Source organism: Balaenoptera physalus, assembly GCF_965194825.1.
Source record: "Balaenoptera physalus genome assembly, chromosome: 2".
NCBI classification, from domain to species: Eukaryota; Metazoa; Chordata; class Mammalia; order Artiodactyla; family Balaenopteridae; genus Balaenoptera; species Balaenoptera physalus.
Window position 1 is genome coordinate 90,751,775 of NC_138883.1, and position 15,380 is coordinate 90,767,154.

Consider the following 15,380-nt stretch of genomic DNA (forward strand, 5'->3'; position numbering starts at 1 on the left):
AAGTTTAGTTCAAGTACAGAGGATCAATATCAGCCAAGCTAAAGGCTTTTTAATGTTATCAGAAGTCAAAGCACTAGCATTAAATATGCAGTCTCTCAAAGACTGACTCTTCATTTTCCTTCATCCTCAGCTGAATATAACAAGACAGGGTTTTGGTTTTCTGTTTGGTTTTGGTTTTCTGTCAGTCTGGCAGGGGCTGATTTGCACTTTTTCCCAGCTCCTTGGTCAATGGAGCAATTTTCCATTGCCCATTTCAATCCCAAAGCAGGAGAATTATCCCTATTCTGTTTTATAGCCATAAACTTCTACCTAACAAACTGCCTAACTTCTGTCTTATAAATTCATGTTCTATGTCACAAAGTTAAACTCTTCCAGAGAGAAAGGAGATAATAGTAAGAATAAAGCCATCCCAATTTAAAAAGTCAACTCTATGTGCCTTACTGATGCTTGGTCAGGGCCATATTCATTTCATTTTGGTAAACACAGATCACCTGCTGTGTGCTGAATGTTGTGCCCGGTTCCATGAGGGATACCATGTCCTGCCCTCAAGGAGCTCAAAATCATGTGACAGGGATGGGGAAAGCATAATGAAAAATAAACACAAATAGCTATCATAGAAGACATGATGTGATAAATACCACAAAAAAGACATATAAAGAAAGACATGTATAAAAGAAATAAAAGATTGAGCCATCTCATGTTCATTTCCTCAATGCTTTGTAATATATGTCTATATACATCTGTGTACATAGAAGAAAACATACATGAGTAATATTATAATAGCTTTAAACTTTCCATTAACTTTTTACATGGTCTTTGACATACAAGAAAGTTAATTATCTTAGTTGGTAAAAAAGTTTTCCCTTATACTCCACATCCATATAGAGAAACCTAGGATATAAACAACTTATACAAATTCATATGACTTGCTTTTCCCAACCACAGTTCACTCCCTCTTCTCTCTTGGTGACATATCTCCCTCATCCTCTGTCATCTCTGTCTTCATTCACAAGGTCCCCATTACAAAGAGATAGGTTATGTGCCAGATTGAATTGTCATTTCAACCTTCTGCCAAAAGAATTCCACCCACCTTGTTCCTAAGGGATGGATCCAACATGAAGCTACCTTGACCCACAGCAGTTGGTACTTTGAGGATCTTACCAGAACTGTCTCTGTATGGTTCAGGAAATGTTCAAATGTCAAGTTGTCTGACAGTGACAACAGTGGAGAGTAAGAGTGCTGAATCTTCTCTACCCCACAACAAAAAGTAAGGACACTTCTAATGCGTGTTTTGGCTTCCCTATAACATGCATTCCAGCATGATAAGCACCTTACGTTCTCTACTAGATTATAGTGAGTATGTCTGGGGACGTGTAAGCATTTAACGATCAAATGTTGTATCGTTAGTCAAGTTCCTTAGAAGCAGAAGCTGAGAAGGGGATTCCTGATCAAGTGATTTATTGGAGGAATGCTCTCAGGAGACGGGAAGTGAGAGAAGCCATATAGTGCAAAGGAACTAAGTAAAGCAAGAATAGCTTCCTGGGTGAGATGGCTTTTGCTGGGCTGAGAACAATTCTCTGGAAAAAGAAGTAGCAGTGAGTTGAGTTACTAGCATCTAGAGGATAGCTGTCCTGGCTGGTGAAGGGCATCTGTGCAGGGCACCAGCAGCATCCCCTTCATGATACGATTTCTAAAAGACTGTCACTTTTGGGTAAGAGAAAATTCACTTTGGGAAGTAGATGTCTGTAAAACCTGGTGAAAGTTGCTAAGCTGTAATTCAAATACACAATGAATTGTCCTGGAAGGGTAATTGTTTTTTAAAAATTTTGCTTGAAAATTAATTACTTGGCCTTGTGTCTCCTCAGAAAGTCTAGTATGGTCTATAGGCTCTACTCAGTTAACAGATACTCAACTTATCAACATTTTATATGTAAAAATAGGATGTCTCCTGCTTTACAGAGGAGAGCATAGAGAACTTCTGGAATTTACTCATATTGATACAGACAATATACCTACCTGATCATTGAGAATCAGTTATGATAATGGTCTAAAATGCTTTGTAAACAGTATATTACTTTAAAATGTAATACAGTTTTATGGTGATTAATAGATGGATAAATAGGTGATAGATAGATGACGTAGATAGATAATTGGTTATAGGAAGAGGAATGGAAAAAAAATGGTTCCTTATATTTATATTTACATTTATTTGTGTGGTATATTATCTTATAACCACCTCACATCAAAAGATTTTGTTTTGTTTTGTTTATTTTGGGTTTTTGGCTAAACATAGTTAAGATAATCAGGGCCAGCTTTGTAAAAAAAAAAAAAAAAAAGGATTTTAGGCAAAGACTTCAACAATAGTGAGGGGTCAGTATCTTGAGCCAAAGAACCTGGCATCATCCTTTATGCCTCTCATTTTCTCACATCCAAAACCCAATTTGTCCGTAAATTCTTTGGCTCAATCTGTAAAATATATACATAATCCAACCACTTCTCTCCAAGTACATCTTTGTTGATACGCTGCTCCAAGATGTTGTCATCTCTCACCTAGATTTTTGCAATAGCATCTTTCTCTGCTTCCACCCTTGCCCACAACAGTGTATTCTGAACAGGGTAACCAGAGTAATCCTTTTAAAACTTGTCATGTAATGTCATTTCTCTGCTGAAAACCTCCAATGGCATTTTATTACATCTGAATGCAAGACAAGTTCCTTACAATGACCAACATCTTGCCTGACTTCGCTGACTGCATTTCCCCAAGGCTTTCTCCACTTCATGCTCTTTCTATCCCAGATATGCCCAGCACTATGCCCAGCACTATGATTGCAACGGATGGCTGTGTACAGGTTGTGCAGTACCCAACTGTAGAGAGCACCATTCACATTCATTGTCAACACAGATGTGCATATTTACTACCACACATTTCTGTCAAGTGGCAATGAAGTGTTTTGGGAACGGAAGGCTATTTAGACTAGCAACAAAGCTGGTTCCATTTTAGGGTTCTGAAAAATTATTTCTTCAGTCTTGGAATTCACACCCAGTTATACATTTGAGAAACTCTCGTACCTCCTTTATGTCACTATTCAAATGATACCTTCTCAAGGCCTATCCTGACCATCCTATTTAATATGCAACCTGCACTACCCTCTAACACACATATACAATTCCTGAAACCCCTAAGCCTGCTCTATTTTTTCCCAGAGCATTCGTCCCCTTCTAACATGCCATATTATTTACGACATTCACTGTTTTTTGTTTCTCTCCCCCCACTAGAATATATGCTCCCTGAGGACAAAGTTTTGGTTTATTTTATTTATTAATGTATCTGGAGTAACTAGAATAGTGTCTGCCATATAGTAATTTTTGTTTAATGAATGAACGTCTAATGACTAAGACATTACCTTACCTAAGTTCTCTTGGTTTCTGCTCATCTCTTACTGCTGAAGTGAGGATTCAGTGGTACCATAATGGTAACGTACGTGCTAAGCACACAGATGAAGCCCTTTTGATGTTATTTCTCAGTGTATATTCTGCTGGTGGTAAAAGCAAGTGATGACCTCCAGAAAAGAAAGTGTCCAGAGTGCTCAGACTCACTTTCAAGACCAAGAAAGCATATTTGTTTTGAGATCAAAGGTGGAAAATTGTGAACTCCAGAACCGAAGCCACTCTCCTGGCAAGGTACTCATGTGTGCATGTGCTGCTCTTTTTCTCTCCCTCTGTCTTTATCTCTTCCTAAAAAGCCTCTTTGTTGACATTATCCTCAGGCAGCAAAGAGGGCCTCAGGATCTTCAGGCTTATTTGTCTGAATTTAGTACCTTAGAAAAAGAGAGAGTCTATGTTTCTCAGGGCCCATTTGAATCTCCCCAAAGAGGACTCTCTTGGTGACTCTCTGTGTCACATATGCAAGCCTGGATAAATCACTGTATCCAGGAGAATTGGCCAGTTCGGGACCTATTTACTCTTGATAGGGAAAAGTCAGGGCTATGGGATGAAACCTTAGCAATGGAAGAAGCATCAATTTAAAAAACATGCTGAACAAGCAGAAAAATTAACAAATATCTCAGAACTTAGAATAATGCCTGGATTATTGTGACACTCAATAAATGAACATGTGCATTATATTTTCATTATATTGGTCATGTCTGTCTGTAGTTTATTGGTCTTTTCAGGGAACTATCTGTTTTATTTATTATCCACTTTTAAAACTTTTCCCTACTTCATTAATTGCTGATATTATCTTTATAAATTTCTTCCTTCTTTTGGTTTTCTTTTATTATTTTCTTTTTCAGAATTTCAACTGAATCTTAGTTCATTTAAATATTTTCCATCTTTTTTGTTTTTTAATAAATATATGTATTGGTAGCATCCCATATGTTTTGATGTATTATGTATTCATTGTTATATTTTTAAATAGATTTATAAACAATCTAGTTTCCTCTTTAGCTCAAGGAGATTGTTTGTTTGTTATTGAAATCTAAACATTCTGATTTTTTTGTAATTTCTAGTTTTATTATATTTTGGTCAGAGAATGTGGACTCTGAGATTTCTTCATTGGAGAATTTATTATGATTTAACTTATGACCTACTTGATCAAATTTTCTAAATGTTCCAAGAGTATATGAACAGTCTAATCTCTGTTGTATATATCTATCATTGCTTATTTTTTCATTTACATCTTCAATAACTTCACTTTTTTCTGTCTACTTGATCCATCAGTTTCTGAAAAGAATATGTTCAAGGCTACTATGAAGATTAAGTTTCTATAAATGTCTTTGTGTTTCCAAAGATTTTTGTAACACATATTGTATGGTTATAATTTTTGTACATAAACACTTATGTTTAGTATATCTTCTTTGTTATAATTAATGATCTTTTAAAATTCTACTTTCTCTGATATTAATATTACTGTTTATGCTTTATTTGAGTTATCATTTGCTAAGTTCAACCTGGTCTACCCTTACTTTTCAAATTTTTGGAACTAAATTTGGAGTCAGTTACTAAGGCATAATAAGTTTGGCATAGGGCATAATTGGGGGTAGCAGACATCTCACTACAGATATCCAGAGTCTGACTGGAAGGAGATGCACTTCCCTTCACTCCTTTCCTCTTCTTCAGTCACTGACCAGCGACAGTTACATGCTATCATTTGTACTCTTTTGTTTTGGAGCTCTTAACTCATTTCTACAGTGAAATGGTGGGGAGTAGAAGAGGAAAGACAGTGAGTTTAGCCTGAGTAGGTAAAGTGAACAAAGATGTCTTGGTGGTGGGGGGTGGGTAGGGGTGAGGAGAAGTTATTCAGCTGTTCAAGGTAGTGGGCAGCACCTTGGAAGCACTGTGGTCTTGAGAAGTGATAGGAGCAAGAGTATCTCCTTCACAACAGCCTCTGAGCCCAACCCTGCACACGTATCAATCATCTGCTCAAATACTGTGGGCTCCAGTTCTGTGAAGAGACACCAGTGATGTGGTCCTTAGATAGATGCAGACCCTGAACAAGTCAGAGGTCTACCTACCACACCTCCTACAAAATATTTCCTCCTCCTTTTGGCCCCAGAGACAGATAGAGCATGTCTCTCAGTGCATTGGCAATTATGACATGTTTTACAACTATAAGAACTAATATTTTAATGTCAAAATGGGGCACAGGGTGGAGGTGGGGAGAAGGGTCAGTTGCATCCCTCACTACTGCTTTCTGGTCTGGTGAGAGCCTCTAGGAAGGGCACCAGAGGATTTTCAGGCACAAGGTGATAATAAAAAGCAGATGAACAACTTCAGTTGGCTTTATTATTTTTGAAAACTCTCTATAGAAAATGCATCCTTTATTGCCTGCACCTAGGGCAGACTGCTTCCACAGCTCCCCCACCCCCTCCTCTTGGGAAGCCACTGCTGGGTTCTCACATAGATCTCAAAAACTCACAATGCGGGTAGCCCATAAAGTTCCACCATCCTCGTTTATTAAAAATTCCTCTCATAGACATGCCAGTTTTGAGGAAAGCTATTTGAGGAAAGCTGAGAAATCTCATGTCTTCCTGCCTACAGGAGATTCCAGAGAGGAACGGGTACTGTTTCCTAGAAGATTAAGTAAGATTAGTCACGGAAAAGAGTTTAACCAAGAAGGCTTTGATCAAGGTCAGCAGAGTCCAAATGAGGCTTTCCCTCAATAATCATAGTATTTTCTTCATTTGATATCAAAAAGAGGGAATTATCTCTATTATCCTGAACAAATTATTAAAAAGTATGTACCTAAGGCTCCTCTTTTTAAAAGATGAGTCAATAATATCTGCCCTGTAGTTCCCCAAACGTTGTTCTGTAACAATAAGAAGATGACCCAAGAAAATCTGGGCAATGTGGCAACAAGAGTTGGACAGAAACTTTCCTGCCTATTACTCGCTGAGAAACAGGCCTCTTCGTCTGGACTTCTGGGCCTCCTATTCCAAAAGTAAAGAAATGACCTCTTATTAAAAGGTATCATCAACTGAAAAAGATACACAACCTAAAAGCTGAGAATTATGTTTTATTCAGCAGACTTCCTGAGGACTTAAGCCCAGAAGATTGCTTTGAGGGACTGCTCTGAAGAGGGAAGGGAGGAGGCAAGATATGTAGGAGTTTTTGCAACAAAAACCAGGCTGTCGGAACATCAAAAGATAACTGTTAATTAAAGAAAACCAGACATCTCAAGTTAATGAGTTTAGCGCTTTTCTACATATGGGGAAATGCAAGAGTCTGGCTCACTGAAATCATTCCTTCGATATCCACCTTGGCTATCTAAGGCCAGTATCATGTTCTTTTCCATCCTGAATCCCCTCAGGGTGCACTGCTGGAGGTGGCTGCAGTGGCTGAGGGCTTGATGGCTGCAACATCCTTTGTTTACTGATATGGCAGGCGTCCACAGTATATTCCACATGCTCCTACTGGGTATACTCATTGTATATTATTATATTATATACTCACTGTCTATTATTGTATAGACATGGATTTACTGGTCTTTATTTTCTTTGTTCTAAGTACATTTTGAACCAACACGAGCCTGATACCTTTATTATCATTATTACTATTTATTTTTTTGAAATAAGACATACCTACATAAAATTATATAAATCATAAGGGTATAGGTCAATTATTTTTCACTAGTTAAGCATATCCATGTAATCAGCACCCAAATAAGAAATAGAGCATGAGCAGCACCCCAGAAGTCTTCCCCGTGTCTCCTTCCAGTTACTGCCAACCCTTCCTCCTAAGGGTAACCACTATCCTGACTAACACAGCCATAAATTAGTTTTCCTGGCAGCTCTTAAACAGAAGACATGCCACTTCCATGTAGTTGCTGATAGCTCCCTCATTTTTGCTATATAAGCGTTTTATGATTTAATAAAGGACAGGGAAAAGGTGGGTAGAGTACAAGACAGATACAGAAGATAGGATCGGAAATTTATCTTCTCCATAAAATATTGTCGGTTAAGACCAGTGTGTCATTTCTAGCAGGCTGTGATCTTGTAATATTTTTGGTAAAGGAAAGCTTAATGAAGTTGGAACTATTGTGTTTCTTTCGTCTCAGATAAATTGCAAAATACCATTTATAGAAATTTTTAAAGAGAAGGAAAGCATTTCTCTGTGGCTTAACTTGATACTTGTCCAAACTTGGAAGAGTTAGAGATGTACCGTATAATATAACACTGTCATCTTAGTTTCTTTAAAGCCCTTTTACTGCGATATCCCCCAAAGTACAAACAGAAACCAAATACCAGATCTTGCCCAGATCACCAATATATTTCCTGGGTGAGGAGGAGAGAGTTGGGGGCAGGAGATGGGGGGAAGGGGAGGGACCAGGGACTTTGTGCCAACTGACTCAGGGCAGGAAACCTAGTTCCCTTTCCTTTCCCCCCCATATCAAATTCTCAACTGCATTCCACCGTCTGACTGGGCTGGCCACAGCTGTGGTTGTTTCCAAAATGAAGATGGAATCTAGCCACACTCAGATTTAGTATTCTCTAGAACTGCTGTTCTTCTGGGCATTATTTTTAGAAGTATCACATTGCATAGGTGCTTAATTTTTCTAACTGGCTTTTGGAAAATTTTGCAAATCCTTTTCCCCCCTAAATATAAAAGACTGATGTAAGAGGCTTCTGTTCATTATATTTTTCCTTTGGGATATCCTTACCCCAATGGAAAAAGACAACATGATTGCTTGACCCAGCTATCTGCCTAAAATAATGTTGCTGGGTTTTTTTTCCAGAGTGGATAAATTATAATAGCTCAACACAGCTGCATACTTGAGCATAAGTCTACAAAGTGAGAGACTGTATGGTGACTTCTTGTTACAGCTCGACCTGATTTAGATCAACCAACATTCTCTAAGAGCTTATGGTGTACCAGGCACAGTGACACAGATGACAAAATGACAAATAAGAATTTGTCCCTGCCCATAGGAGCTCACAGAGCAAGTAGCACAACAAACACAAAACCAATAATTACCATACAACAATTGCTTGTTAAAATGAAAGTACTATGTATAATATTTTGCAGAAGAAGAACTTATTAATTCTCACAGAATGTATGGTCTGGGACGAAGTCACAGAGGGGGTGTTACAGCAAAGACAAGGACCAGACATGCCAGAGAAAAGGAACAAAAAATGCAAAGGCCCAGAGGAATGGCATAGCCCACTGGTCTTCAGAAACTCAAAGGTGATGAAGATTGTCTCAGTGTAAGCTGAAGGGTAGCAGTTGGTGAGAATAAAGCAGAGGGTGGGGGTCAGATCATGGAGGGACTTCATCTTCTAAAGAGTATTAAGCAAAGGGCCAATATGGTTAGATTTGCAGTTTAAGGATTGACTCTGGCATAAAAGAAGCTCAATTAGAGGAGGATGAAAATGGAAGGAAGAAGCTCAATTAAGAAATAGTGTTGATCTCAGGCTTAAAATATGCCAAGCCTTTAGTTTCATGCACACTCTCATTCTCACCCTGGCCCATTCTCTTGCTTACTCCCTCTCTTTAATTTTTATTACTGCCTTTCTTTCTCCATACCCCTATAACCCTTCCTCATGCTTTATATAACACTGTAGAAATCTTAGGAAAAATCCTTAAAAATATCCCGCATCATCCCACAGCCAGTATACCCAAGAACTAAAAAGAACTTAGAAAAAGAAGAGAGAGGTTAGTATGACCCATTGATATAATACATCCTATTAATTTTTCCCATTATTATAAGTATGTTAGGGAAGGTACCCATTAAAAAATAGACTTGTCTGGTAGTCTATCTGCAGGCTTTGTTTAAATGATGGCAGACTTGGTAGCAGAGCCAGATATGGTTTCACTACCATAACAAACAGCAAAGGAGAAAGTTTATCATTACTAGTGACCTGCTGGTATGCCTACCCTGCCCCAGAGCATCTGCTTTGCCTTTAGTCCTTGGCCAACCATCTCTGACCTGTCACTGGTTGTCCTCATGGGCTGTGACACAGGTGATTCCTCTGCATAATTCTGTATGGACTGGTTGGCATCTTTGTGTCCTGCTGCTATCTGGAAGGCATGGGTTTACAGGGGTAAAGGGAGGAGACCGTCTATGGTAGTGGAGCCTGCTCTATTTCTAGATATAGAGATGGGTCACAGTTTGACCAGTTAGGGTGAACAAGACTTTGAAGAAAACTAGAAGACTGCCAAAGGATCCCCAGATGAACAGGTACAGATGAATCTAGCAGGGAGAAATGATTTGCACTTTCAATATAAGGAGTGTATATGACTCTCAGGAGAGGGAAACATGGGGAATTTTTTTTAATCTAAAATTATTATTTAAAATTTTCTTTAAGTCAAAATGTTCATTTATTTAGAAAACGTAAATGTAGTAGAAGGAGAGTTTGGGATATTTGTATTTGTGAAAGTGGACCATGTTTATTTGTTGTTGTTTTTTCTTTTTTCTTTCTTTACTTTTTTTTAATACTGAGAAACACTGCTCTAACCTGCCTCTCTAATTCACCACGAATGGAAGAAAGCACAGTAGCGTGATCAGCCAGAAGAAAATAAAAGCTCAAATTCAACACCTGATTCAGTGGTTTAGTAGATTTCTTTCCTTCACTATGCTTCAGTTTTCCCTATAAAGCTAAGAAGTAACTCTTTGACTCCAAAAGGAGATGAATCCAGCTATTATCCTTTGCAAGAGATAGTCAGAAGGGCATGCCTTTAAAATTTGCATAAATATATGCAAAGCCTGTTTGCAATGAGCAATTTAATAAAATGTTTAAAGTGTATTCAAAGAACAAGGAAGACTTGTTCATTTCCTAAGTAGGTTTTGATATTTCCCTTTTAGGCAAAAATAAAATTTACTTGCTGCATAAAAATGAATTTATTAGGATCAAGAATTACATCACATAATACATAAGGGGTTTTTAGAGCTTTTAGAGATCCTGAATATTTCATTATGGCATAATGAAAAGAATACCAATTTATCAGTCAGAAAAATCTGGGTTCAAAATCCAACCTAAATTTCCACTGCTGGCCAAGATGGAGTAAGCCAACTACATCCTATCTCTCCTACTGATTACAGAACACTTGAGCAACACTATCAATCAACTTAACCTGCTTAACACTTAAAGGAAACTCCAACAACAGTAGAATATACATTTTTTTTCAAGTGCACGTGGAAATTCATGATGATAGATCAAATCCTGGGCCACAATGCAAACCATAACAAATTCAAAATAATTGAACAATAATAATTTGTTCTCTGATCAAAAGGAATTAAATTGGAAATCAATAACAATTACTTTCTAGAAAATTTCCAAATGTTTGAAAATTAAATGGCACACTTTTAAATAATTCATGGGTCAAATAGGAAGTCTCAAAGAAAAGTGGAAATTATTTTGAACTGACTGAAAATGAAAAAGCAACATATCAAAACTTGTGGGATACAGCTACAGCAGTACTCAGAAGGAAATTTATAGCATTAAATGCTTATATTGGAAAAGAAGAAGGATCTGAAATCAATAATCTAAGTTTTAATGTGAAAATACCAGGAAAAAAAGCAAATTGAACTCAAAGTAAGCAAAAAAAAAAAAAAAAAAGGAAATGATAAATATAAAAGCATAAGTCAATAGAATTGGTTAAATAAAAAGTAGAGGAAATCCAGGTAAAAAAAGTTTATTCTTTGAAAGATCAATAAAATTGATAAACCACTACCTAGATTGATCAAGAAAAAACAGAAGACCATAAACCTTACAGACATTAAAAGGGTAATAAGAGAATCCTACAAGCAACTCACTGCCCGTAAATTATACAACTCAGATGATTTGGCCCAATTCTTGAAAGGGATAAACTGTCAAAACTCATTCAAGAAAAAATAGTTAATTTTCCTATATCTATTCATTGAATTTCACTTATAAACTTTCCAAAAATGGAAAATTCCAGGCCTGGATGGTTTCATTGGTCAATTCTACCAAACATTTAATAAAGAAAGAATAAAAATCCATACAAGTTCTTTCATAAAACACAAGAGGAGGGAACACTTCCCAACTCATTTTAGGAAGCCAATATTACCCTGACATCTAAACTAGAGAAAGACAGAAAAGAAATAAAAAGCATACTTACTGGGAAGGAAGAAACAAAACAGTCTCTATTCACAGATGATAGAGCTGTCTATGTAGAAGCCCAAGAAACCTAAAAAAAAAAAAAAAAAAAAAAAAAAGGTGAGTTTAGCAAATTCACAGGATAGAAGTCCAATACACAAAACAAAGCACATTTCTAAATACTAGCAATGAACATTTGGAAGTCAAAAAGTTTAAAAACAGTCACAAGCATAGTGTCATATAGAGGATGCTCAATAAATATTTGTTGAATAAGTGTTCAATTTAGCTTTCAAAGGTATTCTATTTTTGTTTTTCAATAAATTTACATTTCAAAATATGTTCTTCTGGGTGTTATTAACATTGTCTGATATCCTCCAAGGTATAACAATTACTCATGGACAGTAGCAGCTGAGAATAAGCTAGGTAGCTAGACGATAGCTAGAAGCAGGCTTAAAACATTATAATGAATAGTGTACCTTAAGCTTCTAGTAGAATGCTAGTTTCCTGTAACTCATATGTAATATGCTCTGTACATTTGGGTCAATTAACGTATATCAGAAATACTGAAAAATTACATTCTATTTGCATCGTCTTAGTGATCTTACGTACATTGAATTTATTCATCTTTCAACACAAATAAGGAAGAAAAATTCTCAAGAATAACATTGCTAATAATAGCAGATTAGGTCTTCAAATATTAGCATTATACATCCATTCCAACCCTCCAATTAGAATGAGAAACCACAGTATTTCTTGTTAGATAGGAATACACCTTTCATGAAGTAAACACATATTTATTGGTTATTTGTGATGAATTTTACTTTTGCATTATTATATTCATAAAATTGCAGTTCTTTCTAATAGCTATAGCACATATTCTATTTTAGTGGGCGAAACAGAGAAGGTTTAAGGTCTTTCTTTGAGGCACCAAGACACAAACATCATTCATCTTAAAGCACTCAGTAATAAAACTATTAGTATCCAACTGTTCAAGCAGACAAATGGGCTATAAATCTATAAATGAAAAAAAATGAAATAAGAGCTTTAAAATGCTAAATATATAACCAGTTCATCTCTTGATATAGAGAAAACGGTTACTTTATATACAAAAATTGTACTTAAGATTTCTTTTTATTTCAGAAACGAAATTGAGTTATTTGTAGTGAGGTGGATGGACATAGAGTCTGTCATACAGAGTGAAGTAAGTCAGAAAGAGAAAAACAAATACCATATGCTAACACATATACATGGAATCTAAAAAAAAAAAGTGGTTCTAATGAACCTAGGGGCAAGACAGGAATAAAGACACAGATGTAGAGAATGGACTTGAGGACATGGGGAGGGGGAAGGGTAAGCTGGGACGAAGTGAGAGAGTAGCATTGACATATATACACTACCAAATGTAAAATAGATAGCTAGTGGGAAGCAGCTGCATGGCACAGGGAGATCAGCTCCATGCTTTGTGACCACCTAGAGGAGTGGGATAAGGAGGGTGGGAGGGAGACGCAAGAGGGAGGGGATATGGGGATACACGTATGCATATAGCTGATTCACTTTGTTATACAGCAGAAACTAACACACCACTGAAAAGCAATTATATTCCAATAAAGATGTTTTTAGAAAGATTTCTTTTTATTTCAACACAAACACTTATTTGGCCTGTGGTTTATAATCAGAAGATATTCATCATAAATCACTATTCTTGCACTGATTGGAAAATTTCAACTAGAAATAAGGAAGACTGTCAATGACTCACTTTGAAATCACCAACAGAAAAGCCTTAATTATGTTGAAATCTATGGTTTTTTATTTCCTTCCTTTACGTGGTTCCTTTTGTTTGCATAATTTTAGAGTGATTTTAAGTTAATACTGTCATTGTTCCATAGAATAAAACTGCTGTTATAGTGATAAATTGTTTGGAAGCATGTGAGCATTGGGGAGGTAAATTAATGTAGTCAATAAGCTTGAGCTTTTTTTAATCAGAAAGACTTAAGTTTAAATCCAAGTTCTCTCACTTATTTGCTATGTGACTTACACACTAAATTATTTAACCTCTTTGAGCTTTGTTTGGTTGTTTTTTCTAACCTTAAAATGAGAATAATACATAACATTGAGATGTATTAGAAGATACGTATTGTTGAGAAAATTAAAAGAGATAGTATGTAAAATTCCAGGTGCATGATTTCTCATTAGATGGCACTTTTTATTATTATCTAGTCCGTCCTTAGATAATTATATAAACCCACGTATTTTAAAGAGTTCACATATTTTAGTTTTTACTCTTGGATCTCTTTTGTCAGGTGAGCCTCATTACATCTTGTAGGGGAGAATCATTGGATGCAGCTATTCCTTTTTAACCAATTTTCAGAAGACCAGTGGGGATTGTGTATAGCAGACACAGCTGGCTATCTACTCAAGTGGCTTTCAAACTCTTTGATCTGTACTAAGAAATTCATTTTACATCATGACCGAATATACACACAGATAACTCATAAATTTTGTAAACCACGTTAGTGCCAAATAAGTATGATGAGCTTATTATTTCTACTTATTTTATTCCATTTTATTTAATTTTTTAATGTCAATTACTCTCCATTAACTTGGTTCACGATCCACTAATGGGTTGTGATCTGAAATTTGAAAAATATTATTTTACCCAATACCCGTCCCCTTCCTCCTTACTTCTTTGCTTAAAAACTTCATTCAGAAGTGACTTCAAATAATGTATCCCTTCAATGAAGTCAATCCAGTTTAAAGGCAAATACTGATTGGGCTGCCCTTGCTGATGATTAGTTCAGGGTGTGCATATAGTATAGTTCTGACCAATGTGAGGAGAGTAAGGAGAGATTATCTCTCTGGTTTCTTTTCTTTTCTTATAAGGACACCATCACACTGGGGATCAGGATTTCAACGTATGAATTTGAGGGGAGCTGGGGGTGGGGACAGAAACATTCAATCCATTGCACCTTGGAAAAAAGATCTTAATATAGGTAGGTAGAAAAAGGAGCAACTCTCTATCCAACTAAAAAACTAGTTGGTTACCATTTAATTATGGTCAGTTGTCCACCAACCCATAAGTAAAATCTTTTATATAGAATGACATACAAACTATGCCATGCTTTTAGTGAACTGAAATTTGAAATAGCAGATGTTTCTTGTTATTTCTAATGTATGGTTATAAAAAGGTGATTGTCAGCAATTTGCAAATTCACTTCAATAAGCAATATGCTACTCATTATTTTTAAAGTGCACATTAAACATAAAGACCTAATGTTAGCAACCTTGGGGGTAAAAGCAATGATTAGTAAACCTTTGTTTTTCTTGTTTAGAGTAAAGGCTGTCAAGTATGGCTACTTTCATATATAACAGAATCACTGACTCGGCATTGAAAAAAATTCAGTCAGCTGTCTGGTTGATTAATATAGAGGATATGTGGTATCCAGTTAAACTATTTTCTATAGCTGCTTCAAGTGATGTTAGGTGGGTTTGCTGTTGTGGCTGCATTCAGCTGGTGGCTAAGCTGAGCGAGAAAGTTCAAGAAGGTCTCTCTCACGTGTCTGGGGCTTTGGTGTTATTGACTGGGGCATTTCAGTTATTCCCTGTGTAGCCTTTCTTTCCATGTAGTGCCCGCCTCCAAGGATCTGCCACATCTCTAGAAGGATAGCTTGGACTTCTCAAGATACCATGTTCCAGTTTTAAATATCTCTGTACATTGATTTCATCTGAGAAGTAAAATTAATTTACTTTTGGAATAGCTTCTCATTTATTTTCATTTCCCATTATGAAAATAAATTGAGGTGTCCATATTTAAATTTGGAAAATACT

General features: G+C 36.4%; 1 protein-coding gene across 2 annotated transcripts in view; it reads right to left on the bottom strand.

The window, feature by feature from the left end:
• Nucleotides 1-3,527: 3,527 nt before the first annotated feature.
• Nucleotides 3,528-15,380, bottom strand: part of DTWD1 (DTW domain containing 1) — a 50,346-nt gene continuing 38,493 nt past the window's right edge. For both annotated transcript variants that reach the window (XR_014261412.1, XR_014261413.1), the window contains exon 7: nt 3,528-11,646. The gene's annotated coding sequence lies outside the window, so the exon portion shown is untranslated. The remainder of the gene's footprint in view (nt 11,647-15,380) is intronic.